This window comes from Leopardus geoffroyi, chromosome A2 (assembly GCF_018350155.1).
Source record: "Leopardus geoffroyi isolate Oge1 chromosome A2, O.geoffroyi_Oge1_pat1.0, whole genome shotgun sequence".
Classification (NCBI taxonomy): Eukaryota; Metazoa; Chordata; class Mammalia; order Carnivora; family Felidae; genus Leopardus; species Leopardus geoffroyi.
Genome location: NC_059331.1, coordinates 21697826 through 21710432, shown reverse-complemented (window position 1 = coordinate 21710432; position 12607 = coordinate 21697826). Strand labels below are relative to the sequence as shown.

Sequence of the window (12607 nt, the reverse complement as noted above, 5' to 3'; positions counted from 1 at the left end):
ATAACAGTTTTGTTAAAGGTGAAAAATAAAACCCATTAAGTCAAAACATATCTAAGAGATGGACCTTTAGACACTGACCCGCCCATCTCCTCTTTGCAGGGAGGGGGAAACCAACAATGAGGTCCTGCAATGAGAGTCTCCAGGTCCCCAGACCCGACCTGGCCCCTCTACTCCAGTCCTTCCCTGGCACTGGATTCTGTCTCATAGGCCACAGGGACATGCCCACTGGATCGAGGAGCAAAGTGGGGCCCCGAGAAGAGAGACTTGGCCAGGCCCTTGGGGAGTGTGTGCAAACATAGATGGAGGTTCCCTCAGAAAATCTGCCAGAGAAATAAGAGGGGGCAGGCTGAGGTCGAGACAGGCAAGCAAACAGAGCCGGGGCACCTGCTGGGGCAGAAGACGCCCTCCTCCCATGCAACACTTTCCCACACATGTCTGCCCAATCTTGGGGCCAGCCCCTGTCGCCTGCCCATGGAAGGCACCACCCGCTGCCAGTCAAGGCTGGGTGGAGGTGGCTGCAAAGTGGAGGCAGTGTCGGCCCAGGCTTTCCTCGGGATACAGACCCGGCCTGGGGAGTAGTTCAAGGTCTAGCCCACTTGGGCCTAAAAGGATGAATGAAGGAGGGAGGACACATGAGGCCCAGAGAGTGGAAGGGAAGGCGAGTGAAAGGCAGTGTGATCAGTAGTATGGAGCAGGGCTGACTCTGGCAGAGCAGCAACAGGGCAAGGCAGCCGGGCTTGGCAGGGAGGATGGCCTCCCCAGATGGCCTTCCCAGACGGAAGCAAGTCAGAGAGGCCACAGGGGTTTCACAACCCAGGAAATGGGCTCAGCAAGAAGAGCAGGAGGTGGGGGAGGGGAAGGGCTAGGCAAGGTCCCCTCTAAGGCCCTTCCACCAGATCCTGTGCCCCAGCCTCCATATGACCAGCTTTGTCTTGGAGGAGGACCAGCTACGGTCTCAGATCATGGCCAAGTCCCAGAGCAAGTCCAGACACTTGCTCCCAACCCTCAACCCCCACGCGTGCTCCTTCTTGCCCCGCCCCTCACAGACCAACCACTGCAGTGGACTCTCCTCCCTTTCTCCAGCAACCCCTACCAGTCACCACCAACCCATGAAACCTCCTGGGCTCCCACTGCCCTTGGAGAAACCCCAGACCTCAGCCTGGCCCTGGCTTGCTTCACCTCAGGTCTCATCTCTGGCTACTCTGTGAACGCCTGTCTCGCTTTTAAGCCCCCTCTTTTACATATGCTATTCCCTCAGCCAGAATGTCCTGAATTCCTACATATCCTCCCAGACAGTTCTAAAGGCCAACCCTGGGGAATCAGGAAGCCAGCTTCTCTCCTGCCTCATGTACTCACTACAGGTACCCTGTGCAGTTGTCTGAGAAGTGCATGCTGAGGACCTGGGTCTGTTCTCTGGGCACTGTCTCAGTTCCTGTCTTGGGCTTCTCAGCTCTGGCCACACATATGAATGTCCTGGGGACATTCAAAAATCATTCTGCCAGGCTGACCCAGTCCACAGGGATCCAGTGGGAATCACAGGTGAGGTCTGAGCAGCATGAATGAAGCCTCTGCAATTGCAAAGGGGTGGTCATACCCTGAGAACCAATGAAAGATGTGGACCCTCTTCCCAGGAAAGCACGTACAGGTGGTGACATAATTCTGCACACGATGGGGTGGGGGCTCTAAGTCCCAAAGGCCCAGTCCAGCCCTCCTCAGGCCCAGCCAGCAGGCACCACAGTGACAAGACATACTGGGCCATGGAACTCACAGCTAGGAAGGTGGAGGACAGTCACATAAATATGTAATTACAGAGGAGGATATGACCGCTGCTCAGGTAGTGAGTGGAAGGGAGCGAGAGGGGCTGGGGTAGAATGGGGACGAGGCTTCAATCTGAGAGATGTGCAGGGGTGCAGCTGGCCCAGCCAGTCAGAGGATCTGGAAGGGTCTGAGAGGCAAGACTTGGGACCCTGGCTGTCACTGGCTCACACTCACTCCTGCCAGCACATGGTAAGGGGAGGGGTGAGGATAGGACCTTCTTGGGGGCATAGTCCATGCCAGGCCCAGGCCTTGAGTCACTCAGCTAGTCCTAGGATTGGGGAAGCCCTGGGCTCAGTCAGAGGGAGAGTTCCAGGTACCCCCTGAGGGAGAAACAAAGGCCCCTTCATGGCAGGACTGAGGACAAGGGGGCCTCTGTGAAGAGCTGGGGTGGGGGGTACATGAGGGTCTTTCCCAGAATAACCGCACATGTGTGCACACACAGGCACACCCACCAACCCAAACACACAGTTACACATGGGGAACCCTGCTTGCAGTTAGACACACACACAGATGGTTGTAACCACAGGCACATACACACTCCTAGGATGACTCAGTGACACACACTGAGAAACACCACCCCCCACAACCGCTGTCACCTGTTGACAGACATCGATACCCTCATGTACTCATAAGCACAGAGAGATCTGTGTGCACACACGGTATCACCAGCACAATGGACAGAGATATTCCAGGCAGACACAGGGATAAACACACAAGTCTGGAAGCACCCACACACGTCTGGCTAGGGTCTGGCACCAGGAATGTCCAAATGTAGCCTTTTCGACCACAGCCCCTGGGGCACAACAGCTAAGGAGGGAAACAGCAGCTGGGTGTCAGGCAGGCTGGGCCTCTCCACGGAAGGAGGCAGAGAAAGTCCCTCCTGGCCCAGAGCAAAGTCCAAAGTGCACAGAGGAAGAAGTGGGCCAGTCGCATACATCACTGGGCAGGCCTCCCCGCCCACCCGTCTGAGGGGACAGCGGAGGCTGAGGATGAGACCGGGGGTCACAGGTGGCAGTCCGAGGCCTGGCACACGGAAGGAGGGGAAGGTTCACACCTGTCAGGTGGGACGGCCACGCCAGGTACCTCACACATGACCTCCAGTGAGCTCAGACTCACTGAGCAGAACTCAACAAAAAGAGAGCAATTCACCCAAAGCCACAAAGCTGATGGGGCAGCCCTGTGGGGAGGCAGAGGGGGACCCTCCAGTTCTAACTCTGGAACTGGCCACCTGGCCTCCTGTGGGGTGAGGGCATGTCTGTGTGCCTGGGGGTGGGAATGGTTCCTCCTCCAGCCTCCAAAGAGGTGGGCCCCGAGTCTACTTCCTCCACCTTGTCCCTCTGCACCCCCAGAGGCCTCCTTCCAGACTCCCATGGTTCTCCCCATAGTTGACATTAATCTCTGTGTTTAGGAGAAGGTGAAATGGGCACCTAAGGCTTTTGCCACCCATCACCACAAGGGGAGCAGGGCTCGGATGACGCCTCCCCATCTGGGGATAGGGAGAAGCCGGGAGAGAGGCAGGGCCATGGCGTGCCATCCCATGGCGGGCAGTGAACACAGGAACTTAGGAGTGGGGGCCTGGGTGTGGGTTGGACAGGTCTAGTTCAGACCTGGTCTGTTCCTTGGTGCCCTGTGAGCCTGGTGAAGGTGCCCTGGCATCCTCATCTGTAAAAGGGAATGATCTTGCCCTGCCTAGGAGGCTGTGCTAAGTGCAAGACCTAGCACCATCATCCTTATCACCACCTCCACCCTCACACCTGTCCTCTCCACACCTGCCCCCCTGCCCATTTCCAGCCGTCCTGTCACCAGGATCAGTGGTAAAAGGGCTCTCTCAAGCCTCCCACCCCTGTAATGCCCTGCTCTGGACTGCTGCTCTGGGAAAAGACCAGGCTTGGCAAAGGCAGCCTGAGACCATTGGCAGACCCTGGGCTAGCTGCTCTCTCTCTCAGGGCCTCGGTCTCCCTGTACTGATAATTCAGACCCACAAGCTTTCTCCAGCCCTAGTTCTAGAAGGCCCTGCAATCCTCCTGTCTCCCTCCACCCTGGTCCAGGCTCCCAGCCCCGGCAGCCCACACCAAGCAAACATCTGATCTAGCCGCTCCACTGTGCCTGTTTACCCAACAAGCCAGTGACATGATCCAAAGCTTCCGGGGCTGTTGTGAAAACAGTGGCTCAGCCACCGCAAGCCTGCCCTCCTGGGCACCTTGGCAGGGACCTTCGAGGGACAGCCATCCCAACCCCATACCGAGGGCCTCTTGAACTTTCCCACCAAAGACCTGCCGAACCCCGTCCTCCCCAGCCCAGGCTTGCACGCTACCTCTTGACTCTCATGTCTCTGCTTTCAGCTCAGGTCCCACAAACTCCAGGCCTGCCTGTGGGCCCACCTGCCTCCCCAAGCTCACCATGCTCTAGAGACACTCAAATGCACTTGAGCCAGGCCTCCTCATGTCCTCCACGCAAGTGTCCCCTCATCTCCTAGCAGGGCCAGCACTGGCCCCATGACACCAGAGGAGGTGGGGGGTTCACCCTCCTCCCCACACAGCATCACCATCAGTTCTGTGTTGCATTCTACCCTGAAGTCATCTCTTCTGTCCACCACTGTCCGCATCCTAGCACCCCATCACCTTCCCCAGGCTCTGCACCTGCATGCTCTCCATCCTCTGCTCTGGCCCCACGGTCCTTCTGCCCCAGCAACTAAGGCAGATCTCGTCACTCCCTGCCCAAGTCCCTAATGGTTACCTTTTCCTTCCCAATAAGCCTAGGCGCCTCCCCCGGGCCTGACCCACCCTCCCTGACCTCCTCGGCCACTGCCTTCCCCTCACTCCTCTGCCCCAGGCCACAGTGACCCCTTTCAGTTCCCTGAACAGCCAAGTTCCTTCCCGCTTAGGAGTCTCCGCATTTGCTGTTCTGTCTTCCTGTCCCTCCTCTGAAACACACACTGGCTCCTTATTATTCAGGTCTCAAATGGACAACTCCTTGACCTTCCCATTTCACAGATGAGGCAGCTGAGGCTCAAAGCAGTCTAGTCCCTGGCTCAAGACTACACAGCCAGTAAATATCAAGTGAGAATTCGAACCCAGGTCTGTCTGGTGCTTGCAGAGGTCTTGCTCCTAAACCTTCAGGATATGCCCTCACTCAAAACTCCTAGCCCAGGCCCCTGCCAATCTCCAGCCCTCCAGTCTTCTGGCCCCCGCCTACAATACCACTATCATTACCACACCAACACCCAAGGCCCCCAGCCTCTGGGCCCTGGATAGCAAAGGGCTTCCCCTCCCTGTCGCTAGCACAAGCATGTCCCTGTCACCAGCTGCCACGTGTCAAGGATGTATGTATGGACATGTGTGTAGGGGGAGTTTCTATCCCCAGATGTCTACCCCCTTCCCAGTCCACAGGCTCACTCCAGGGGCCCAAAGGGCAGGCAGTCTGGCAGGAGGGCTCACCACCCACCCCCCATCACCAGCATCAGTTTCTCCAGGCCCAACGTCCCGCAGGGGACCAGAGTCAGGGAAGGGGCCCAGGGGAGGCTGAGGGGGCAGCAGGCAGCTGCCTTTCTCTTCCCTGCATCCATTTGTCATGAGATCTATTTTCCTCCCTTTGAAAGGGAGTGAGGGGGCTGGGCTGCTGAGTGGGCACAGCTGCTCCGCCCTGCAGCTCCTCTCCTCAGAGGACATGGAACGTACCCTCCCCACCCTGCAGCATTGCCACCGGGAGGCAGAACAGAGCGGGAGTGAAGGAGCCTGAGACCTGGCTTCTCAGCCGCGTTGTGCAGCCACCTGGCTCTGTGACACTGGGCCAGTGCCCAGGCCTTCAGACGATAATAACCCCACCATCAGTACCACTTGCTGTTTTGGGGGATTGTTACCACAAACTGAGTGCTAAGTGCTTTACATAACTCCAGTTTCTACCCCTTAAACACTAATAAAGTGCCAGGCAAGATGCTAGCTACTTTGCATACATTATCTGTAGCTTCCGGCACAACCACAGGAAGATGGATGCTATCATTGTCTCATCTGTCAGAGAAGAAAGATGAGGCACCAGGCATCAAAGCCACTTGTCCAAGTTCATTCGTACAGCTTGGAGCCGGCTAATCCCTGAGACGCAACCCAGCCGACGCCAGTTCACGCGACACGGCTCTGCCTGCCAGAGTTAGCGCTCTGAGTCTCTGAGCTCAGAGGAAAGGAGGAGCTGGGGTGATGGGGGTTGCAGGGGACTTCATAGCCTCAGCTCCCCGAGCCCTCTCCTCGGGCGTCTGTCAAGGCCTGGTCAGCCCTGGCAGCGGGAAGCCTGGTCAGTCAGCCTAACCCACTGGCCAGGCCCTGCTCCCCTCACAGGCAAGGCCGGGGCGGGGCAGGCCACAGCCGGAGGGCTGGTCAGTCCCACTCTGAAACCACTTCCTGGGCAGCCCTAGGGAAGTGAGCCTCCGGAAACACCTCGGATGGACAGATCTCTCCCTGGGCCCAGGCCTTGGAAAGTGTACAGACCGCCCTGGGAGAAGTACCCTGCTTGCCTCCCAGTCGCCAGAGCCCAGCAACTCCGCTGTGGGCACTGACACTGCGGGGACAGAGGAACTGATTGGACCCCCACCCACCTTCAAGCACCTTAGCCCCATGACCACAGGCAGCCCACTTCCTCCTCTGCGGCAGCAGCCACAAATGGTGCCAGCACAGCTGAAGTTGTCCCCCATCGTCCCTCCCCCCACCCCCTACCAAGTCCTGGTCAGCCGGTGTGGGGGGGGGGGGGGGGCGGGTGTCTGGCCCAGGTGAGCAGGATGGCTGGTGAATGCCTGGGCAGGCAGAGCCCACCTCCTGGTGTGGCCCAGCCCCCTGGAGCACCTGTGGTCACAACCACACCTCAAACCTCACCCTCAGTGCCAGACGCAGGCTGGGTTGTGACCCTGACCAAGGACCCCGTTTCCTGACCCAGGATGGGCAGTGTGGTGTGTGTGGGCAGGCTTCTGAATGCAAGGGTGACTGGCCGAGCACCCGAGTGCGTGTTTGAGCATGCCTGTGGATGTGTGTGCACATGTGTGGTGCATGTGTGGGCACTTGAGGGTGTGCAGGCCTGGGCGCAGAGGGCAGCTCAGTTTCTATATCCCTGTGTGAGCATATCTGTGTCTGCGCCGGCTGGGAGGTGAGGTTTGAGCTTTGAAAGTGGGCTGGCTCCAAGACTAATTGGTTGAATTTCTTAGGGAATGAGGCTCAGTGCTGGGAGTGGGTGGGTCCCTGACCTCAGGTAGCAGAGGCCTCCAGCCCGCCAAGGACACGTCACCTCCTCCCCTCACCAGGTTTGATGGTAAGTTGAATAAACAGCAGACCCAATGATGATCCCTCCCCTTGTTTAGCCCCCACTCCCATCCCAGGAGCCAGGGCCCTGCCCTCCTGCCCTCCTTCCCCTCCAAGTTAAGCTCTGAGAGCACAGCCCCCACTGATCTATTCACCACCATCCCCCACCCCTGCTGCCCCCGAAAACCTGTAGATACCAGTAGGGGCGGGAGTGGGGCAGTAGGGGCAGGAGCAGGGGTTGATCAGGGAGGCCTCCCTGAGGAAAGACCACCTTTGCCACCCCTCCCCACTGTCACTCCCTAGGTTCTAAGTGCCCTCAGCAACCCCCCCTCAATCACACCCCAGAATCTTATCCACTGAACTTTGGACATTCGATAGGTAACTCTCAGGGCTGTTTTCATTATAATGAGGGCAGAAGGAAGGAGGTCTGGCCCCAAAAGAAGGAATCTTTAGCTTTATAAGGAGCCTGAGAGAGTGCAGCCTTCCCCAGTATTACTTAGAGACTGCCTAACTCACCCAGAATCTGGAGGCTGGGGAGGAGAATTGTGTATCTCTCCTTCACCCCAGAGAAGATGGGCAAATGAGGGAACTGGGATGTGGAAAAGAACTCAGGAGAGACCTCATTCCATTCTCAGTTTGGTGTCCAACCCACTGTGGGGCCCAGGGCAAACCTCAGTTTCCCTGTGAGATGATGAGAACAGCCTGAGGCAGAGACAAGAGGCCATAGAAAAGCTGATACATCCACCCTGAACCCTTGGCACATGCCCCGCCTTCTTTCTAACTGACTAGCAAAATGTCACCCCTCCTCACCCCAGATGGCCGGTGGGCCCCAGGCCTCTGAGCTCCAAGGCCACAGTCTTCCCTGGGCCAAGAGCCAGTGTCAGGCAGGGAGCCCTCATAGGCAAGGCCAACTGCTGCCCGCTCTGGGCACCCAGGCCCCTCACTCAACCCAGGGACTCTGTGTGACCCTTCCCCTACCCGACCCAGCCCCAGCCCCAGCAGATGGGGAGGAGCCCAAAGAGGAAGGCCACCCGGGCACACTGTCCATATGTCCATCTGCCTAGAAGGATCCAGTCTTACCTGGGGCTCCTGGCTCCCCCTTGCCCTCAGTCCTGGCTCCCACTGCGGACACCGCCACACTACCACCACCAGAAGTAGGTCCGCTGCCCTCACCTGGGCCAGTTCCAGGCAGACCTGCAGGAACAAGAGGCAACAGCTGAGCTGGGAGGCACTGCCAAACAGGCTTTCCCCATCAGTCAGCCCCAGAACGACCAACGCAGGCCCGTCTCAGCCCCATCTGGCTCTGAGACCTCAGCCTCTTTGGACACAGTTTTCTCTTCTGTGAAGTGGAGTGTTGGGCCCAACTTCTCCAGGGCACCGGCCCTGTGTCCTCTCCACGCTAGGGGTTGGATCGCTGTGTCTCAGCCCTCAGAGCATTTCCAGACTACAGACGCAGCAAGAAAGCTCCCACTCTCCGCCCGAGGTTGTCCTAATCTTCCTGTCTGCAAGAGGTTGCCCTATGACTTAGGAGACCTAGTGGCAATTGGGGGAGCCACTGCTCTGTGGCCTGGGGTAATTTCCCTGAGCCTCAGTTTATCTTATCTTTAAAATGAGGAGACTACATCTCTCCAGGTGGTTCTGAGGCCCCAGTGATGCGGCATGATATAGCTCCTGTGCTAGACTCACCTTGGGAGTACCAAATGAATAGTGACATTTTTAAAAAATGTTTATTTATTTATTTTGAAGGAGGGGGCAGAGAGAGAGAGGGAGAGAGAGAATCTTAAGCAGGCTCCACGCTGAGCACGGAGCCCTACGAGGGGCTCGATTCTGAACAAGGAGATCACGACCTGAACTGATATCAGAGGTTGGATGCTCAACCAACTGAGCCACCCAGGTGCCTCATGACACTTTTTTATTCTTTGTTTTACACCTTTTAGCTCAGGTGATTCTCACATTAATATTGTGCCCATTATACAGCTGAAAAAACCGAGGCCCAGAGAGATCCTAGAAGGAAAGAATGGCAATGGCAGCAAGGTGTCCCAGGTCTCCTGGCTGAAAGGCCTGGGCCTCCACAAAAGATTCCTCTCCCCAAGATGTGAGCTCCTCCTCCCACTGAAGACCCCCATCACCGTTCCCTACGGACTGAGGCATCCTCAGGCTTGTCTGTCCTTTATTTCTAATTTTAATTTAAACTCCAATTAGCTGTGGCAGCTAAATGGTGTCAGCATCCTGCAGTCAAGCTCCAAATCACCCCCCCGAGCCCCTTCTTCCCCATCAGTGTTGCTGAGCCTGGGCAGGTGTCAAGTGGGCTGAATAAGGCTGCTGGGGTCTCTGCCAGCCCTCAGCCCTTCCAAAAGCAGTCTGGTAAAGGGCACGGGAGGGGGCACCAGACACATCACAGAAAAGAAACTGGGTGGGGGACTATCTGGGCTTTTATTAGCCCAGCTCTCAGGAAAATGGAGACCATAGAGTAGGCAGCTGGGAGTGGTCTCCAAATAAGACTTAGCATGTTCTGAGTCTGACAAGCAAGCCTGTGTTAGAGGACTGTTGACACAGGACCTCAAGTCCTCACAGCAACTTTCTCCGTTCTGCAGGTAAGGGGACTCAGCCTTAGAGAGGCCTAGCCCCAGTCTTGCGCCCGTAAGAGGCACAGTGAGTATTTGAGCCCTAGGTCTTGGTCACAGCACTGCAAACCAAAGACTTGCCCTCGGGTATCCTTCAACTTGGGGGAGCAGAGGAAGGCAAGAGATAGAGGCCTTCCCCAACTCCCCAGGAACCAGGGCTGGCCTTGAGGTGCCCCGTGCACATCCACACCCTCACAGCCTCCCACATGCTCACACACACTGGGGCTCTCACCTTCCTGCCCAGCACTGTCACCTCGGGGCACAGGCACCACACTCTCGGTTCCCTACAATCACAGGGACTCCCTTGCACACAGACTGGCAGTTTCATAGTCAGACTGTGAGTCTCCCACCAGTCACACACTCACCAGTCTCGCCCAGCCACAGTTCTGAACACACCAGATCCCTTATACGAGCCTATAGCTAGGTATAGCTGTCCAAACACCTCTACATCACACACACACACACACACACACACACACACACACACACACACACAGGACTGCCCTCTACCGGCCTGTCCACCGCACCCCAACTCAGTCCACAGCAGGAACAAGGAAACTCAAGGGACCAGTCCCCTCCCTTGGTGACCAGGTCAGCCTGGTCACAGAGGCTCAGTAGCAGAGGGAGAGGAAGAAAGAGTGTTACACACATACTCACACTCAGACACACACATGAGCCTGGTGGGCTAACACTCTAACACAGGCTCCCAAAACTAACAGCTCAAATGTATTTGGCCAGTGGGTCACCATGGCACGCCCAGTGTACAACATAGGACTGTCCAGACACACAAGGGACACATAGGCACACAAAGACACACACACACCCCAACACATTGACGGGAGTCTGGTGATAAAGAACACACCAAGACATAGTGCACACAGAGTTGCGAAGGGCACACAGAGCCTCAGGACACACAGACATACACACACGTACATAGGGAAGGCACACAGGTGGGAAAAGACCACAGAGGCAAGTTCCAGACACAGTGACAAAGAACACACAGGCAGACACAGACACACAATGTACCTACATGTCCAGATACAGGCAACTCATTACAAGGAGTCAAGTCCAACCGTATAGGGTAGGGACCAGAGAAGAAGGGGATGCTCTTACGCACAGCAAATCCTTCTGACCAGGTGTGAGTGGGGGGCTTAGTGGGGCTCTCCCTTCTCACGGGAGGAAATGAGAGTCAGAGAAGTAGGACGGTTCTGACGGTGCCCACCTCCAGCCTCTTCACCCCGAATCTCCTCCACTCTCTCCCCTCACCTGGCCGGGACCCACGGGGGGAGGGGTGGCGTCTGAATTGCGGAGGGGCTAGGACCGACGGGACCTGGAAGGGGCCTCTAGGCGAGGGGGCTCAGAGGGGCGGAGGGGTGGGGCGGTAAGGGGGATGGTGGAGACTGGAGCCACGCCCAGCCGGAGACAGATGGAGAAAGACCGAGAGAGACACCCAGACTGAAAGGAGAGAGCGAGCGAGAAGGAGGCGCCGCTCCGGCTGGGCCGGGCAGGGACCCAGGGGCGGGCGGCGAGGCAAGGCGGGCGGCCTGGCTTCTGCTCCGCGGTAGAAAAGGAGAGGCGGCGGGACCGGCAGGGGGCGACGAGCGTGGGTTGGGGGCGCGGCTCTGGGAGGACGGGATCCAGGGGCGGCGGGAGGTGCGGTGGGGGTGGGGCACGCGGAGGTCTAAGGACAGACAGATTAAGATTAGGAAGACGCGGACGCGGGAACACAAGAGGGGGTGGGGACAGATGGACCGACCGAGGGCCCCAGGGAATCGACGGGGACGGGCGGACGCTCGGAGGGTCTAGGGACATACTGGCGGGTAGAGGGGCCGGGAGCAGACCAACGAGAGGGCCTCGGCCCGTACCGCTGAACGGAGGGACAGACCGACGGACCGGGGACGGAGGCACCGGCGGGTCTCGGAGCGCGGCGGGGACTTTCGCTGGCCGCGGCTCAGTTTCTCAGTTTTGGAAACGAGAACCGGATTGGAGAGGGGGAAGGGAGGGGCGGCGCCCCCTAAGGGTAGCCCGGCTCCCTCGTCCGGTCCCGGCCCTCACTCACCTCCCGCGCAGCTCCAGGCGCCAGGGGTCTCGACGTCTGGGGTCCAGCTCCCTGCTCCGTTCCGGGGCGCGCGCGAGGACTGGGGGTCGATGCGGGCCCGACCGGGACGGGCCCGGAGGCCGCTGAGTCCCGTCCGGGCCTCAGCGCGGCGGGCGGATGCCGAGGGTCGCTCCGGGGATCCCGGTGCCGCAGCCTCCCTCTCTCGAGCCGCTGCACACGGAAGTGCAAGGGGGCGGGGCGGCGCGACCTCACCCAGGTGCCTGCCACGGCCCCGCCCCCGCTCAGGGCCCGCCTTCACAAGGGCCAGCCCCCTAAGGCCCCGCCCCCGCCGCGGAGAGGAGGGGGTCCCGGCCTCCGCCTCCCGGTGCCGGTCACTCTCGGCCGGTCCCGGCGCACCTCGGCCCCTGCCAGACCTTGGCGCGCGTACCAGCCCTCAGAAGGGGCGCCACTTTACAGAGGAGGACGCTGAGGCCCGCGGGAGGAGGACGCTCTCCCAACCCCCCCACCCCATTCTCCACCCCTCTCACACCGTAGCCTGGGAGGTGCCGGCGGGGCTTCCCCAGCTCCCAGCGCCCACGCCCGGGACTCCCCACCGGCCAGCTGGCCCGCCGCGCCCGGTCTCTCTCTCTTTCTCTCTCTCTCTCTCTCTCCCCCCTGCCCCTTTTTGTTGGTGGGAGTGCAGACGCGGCTGGGCCCGGTGCCTGCTGCCAGGCCGGCTCGTCCCGTCCCTGGCCCTGAGAGTGGCTGAGAAAGCTCCAGGGTGGGAGGCTCTAGCTGGTTCATCACTGCTGGTCGAGATTCCAGGAGGAGCCCCTATCCTGACCCCT

General features: G+C 58.8%; 1 protein-coding gene across 1 annotated transcript in view; it reads right to left on the bottom strand.

Moving 5' to 3' along the window:
• The window catches only part of PRKCD (protein kinase C delta), a 29623-nt gene extending 17569 nt beyond the window's left edge, over positions 1 to 12054 (bottom strand). The window contains exons 1-2 of the mRNA XM_045493174.1: positions 11781 to 12054; positions 8178 to 8291 (exon numbers count right to left, since the gene is read on the bottom strand). The gene's annotated coding sequence lies outside the window, so the exon portion shown is untranslated. The remainder of the gene's footprint in view (positions 1 to 8177; positions 8292 to 11780) is intronic.
• Between the last annotated feature and the right edge of the window lie 553 nt (positions 12055 to 12607).